Source organism: Rhineura floridana, chromosome 4, assembly GCF_030035675.1.
Source record: "Rhineura floridana isolate rRhiFlo1 chromosome 4, rRhiFlo1.hap2, whole genome shotgun sequence".
NCBI classification, from domain to species: domain Eukaryota; kingdom Metazoa; phylum Chordata; class Lepidosauria; order Squamata; family Rhineuridae; genus Rhineura; species Rhineura floridana.
The window spans coordinates 5,505,321-5,508,830 of NC_084483.1; the positions used below are offsets into that span (position 1 = coordinate 5,505,321).

Here is a 3,510-nt window from a genome sequence, read left to right on the forward strand (position 1 = left end):
GGGAGTTGTAGTTCCAAAAAGTAACTTTTCCAAGCTCTGGATGAGGTGCAGTAGGTTGTGGAATGCCTTCCCCAGACATGTCCAGTACACCCATTGTTGCCGTTTTGGTGCCAAGTGAAGACCTTTTGATTTCTCAGTTCTTTTAAATCTGTGCTAGCTTTTAATGTTTTAAATCCTAATTATTTTATTCTCCACTTCTTGAGTTTAAGGTTGCATTTTGAATTATTTCTTTTTATTTTAACCTGCTTTTTGTTATAGGGGCTTTATCACTTCTGAAGCCTATAGCCATACTACCCTGAACATGCCCGATCTTGTCTGATCTTGGAAGCTAAGCAGGGTCAGGCCTGGTTAGTACATGGATAGGAGACTGCTCAGGAATACCAGGTGACGTAGGCTTAGAGGAAGGCAATGGTAAACCACCTCTGAATGCCTCTTACCATGAAAATCCTCTGAATATATATATATAAGACAGTTTTGAAAGCAACAAACAGAACTTCACTCAAGCTTGCTCTGGATCCCTATAAGGATTCCATTAATCACCTAAAATATATATAAACATAATTGTGATTAACCAAACAGAGGTTTTTATTATATTAACAAAACGTTTCAGCTTTCGCCTTCATCAGCTGCTAACATAGCAGTAGGGCCCCATTCATACGGCGGGTTACATTCCGGAACCCCGCTGTAAAGCGAAAACTGCTGTAAAGCGGAATCCATTTAATAGAATGGCGCACGATGCCTGAAAACCGCCGTAAAAGCGGAACAAGCGCTGTATGAGTGGGGCTTTAGTCTAACTGTGTCTAATTGAGACAGCTGTAAAGCGAATCGCTGTAAAGCGGGGCCCTACTTTATATTACATTATATTATAATTATATTATATATTATATTATTTATATTTTAAACTGGAAATCCTGCCATCCTAAGCATATAAAGAAAAACATTGTGTATAGCTTAGCTCTGAGAATCACACTTATTTGCAACACTGAAGATCAATACCAGAGAAATATCAGTGACCTTAAAGAACACCTTTTTCTGAGGTGATATCCTCCACATATTATCGATTGCAACATCCACTGAGCCTCCATTCTGTCCAGAGAAAACCTCCTCCATCATACTGAGGTGTCAAAGAGCAGAGAGCAACGGATTCCATTTGTGGTAGATTTCCATCCAGCATCTCCTAACTATCACCAAGCAATCAGGGAGAGCTACCCATTGCTGGCAAACTCTGAACATCTTGCTAGAGCCATCAGCAGGCCTCCTGTTGTAGCATTTCACCAGCCTCCTAATTTGTGCAGACTGTTAGTGAGAGTTGTGCTTAAGCCACCTATCACCAATCCTGGGTCTCACCCTTGTCACTCCAAATGCTGTATCACCTGTGTGTATTTCAGGGAGACAGCTACTTTTACAAGCGCTAGGACAGGCAGGACTGATACTGCTTGTTTAAAGACTGAATTTTAAGCAAGAAGTCCTTGGTGTCTTTGATATATGATTGGAGGTTTTGCACTATGTTTTGTAAATTTAAGTCAATGTACAGAGAAATCCTTTCAGTAGCTGTGTTATTGCCTGAGACAATTGGGCTACCAGGATTGTTGGCTTTGTGGATTTTAGGCAGCATGCAAAACCTTCCAGGGGTGGGATTTGGATTAACAAGGAGACCAGCAGTCTCCTCTTTAAGAAGTTTCCTACTTGTAAGGTTTTGTATAGATGTAATGATACGAGGATTGAGATCTGTGGTGATGTCTTTGTCATCCATGATGGAGGTAAGGATCATACTATTAACTTATTTGCTGATGATGTGTTATTGATGCTTAAGAATCCAGACAGGGCAATCCCCTTTATAAAAGAGGCTCTAGAAGAGTATCGCAATGTTGCAGGCTTAGAGATCAGTTACTCAAAATCAGTAATGTTATGCTTTCATATGTCACTGGCTGAACAAAATCGGTTAAGCACAACCTCAGGCTTTCAATTAAGCCATGACAGTTTCCGCTATCTGGGAGTATTGATCTCTAAAGATCTTAATCAACTTAGGCGGCGCAACTTCAACAAAGTCACAAAGACAATAGTCAAAGACCTGATGGGTCGGCAGCATCTGAAACTGTCCTGGATGGGCAGGACAGCAGCCATCAAAATGGTCATTTTACCTAAATTGCTGTTTCTTTTCCAGGTACTCCCAATTTCAGTACCTAATCAGTGGTTTGGCAAATGGCAGAAAGTACTAGAAAATTTTTTGGTGAAGGACAAATACAATAGAACAAGTGCTATGACCAGATACAGATCCCGAAACCTGGGAGGCCTGGGGGTACCTAATCTAAAACTATATTATGATGCTTTCCAACTCAAACAGCTTTTGCATATCATTAGGAACTCCGAAGATACAGTGTGGGTAGCCATGGAGGTGGAGAGATCAGTACCCTCAATCTGAGCATGGCCCTTTCTGTCTCCATCATGGCCACAACTTAAACAGATTCCTAACCCTTTCCTACAGGCAACCTTTTTGGTATGGAAGCAGTGGGGGGAAAAACGTTAGCACCCAGCCTTTCTCCTCTCAACCCCTTCCTAGACCTTCCTGAATTCAGGGATAAAGACAAATATGCTCAATATGAAGGATGGGAAGAGAAAGGCTTATATAGGATTCAGGATCTACTTGTAAAAGGCCAACCTATATCAGAGGACAGACATCCTTTAACTGGATGCATATAGCCCAGATTCGTTCATTAGCATACAAATTAGGGGAAAGTGCTGACACAAAAAGCACACTTACAGAATTTGAGAAAATGTGTACAAGCTCAGCTGCAGAGACAAAAGGGGTAGCAGCTTCAATATATAGCAGCCACAATGGGTAACATTTTAGGTCTTAAGATGAAATGGGAGGAAGAGCTAGGGGTAGGAATGGATGAGCAGCAGTGGAGCCAACTATGGTCTAAGCCTCCTATAAGAATTGCCTTGGCTAAAATCCAAGAAACAGCTCTCAAAATACTTCTCCAATTGCATTGGATGCCTTTAAAATTATACCACATCAATAAATCTCTATCCCCTCTATGTTGCAGAGGGTGTGAAGTTCTTTTTGCCACATGTGGTGGAACTGGAAACCAGTAATGAAGTTCTGGAATGTGGTTTTTGGGGAAATCTCGGATATTACAGGGCAATTGCTAGCTCCGGACTCGGCCTTGGCGTCCTATACAGGACATTTGAACGTACCCATTGTGCACAAAGACCTGGTCATCCTATTGCTAAAAGCAGCCAGCATGGAAATCTCACTTCAATAGAAATTAGCAGACAACCTTTCAACTGAACGATGGATGGGCAGAGTGTAGGAAATAGCACTTTCTGAAAAACTAATGCGACACAATAAGTAGAACCCTCTGTTATCAAATTGGATGGAATAAGAGGAAGATAGAATCATAGAATAGTAGAGTTGGAAGGGGCCAGAGCTTGGAAAAGTTACTTTTTTGAACTACAACTCCCATCAGCCCCAGCCAGCATGGCCACTGGATTGGGCTAATGGGAGTT

The 3,510-nt window shown here is 41.5% G+C and overlaps 1 pseudogene; it reads left to right on the forward strand.

Moving 5' to 3' along the window:
• Positions 1-277: 277 nt before the first annotated feature.
• On the forward strand, positions 278-396 carry LOC133384645 (5S ribosomal RNA; annotated as a pseudogene).
• The last annotated feature ends 3,114 nt before the right edge of the window (positions 397-3,510 follow it).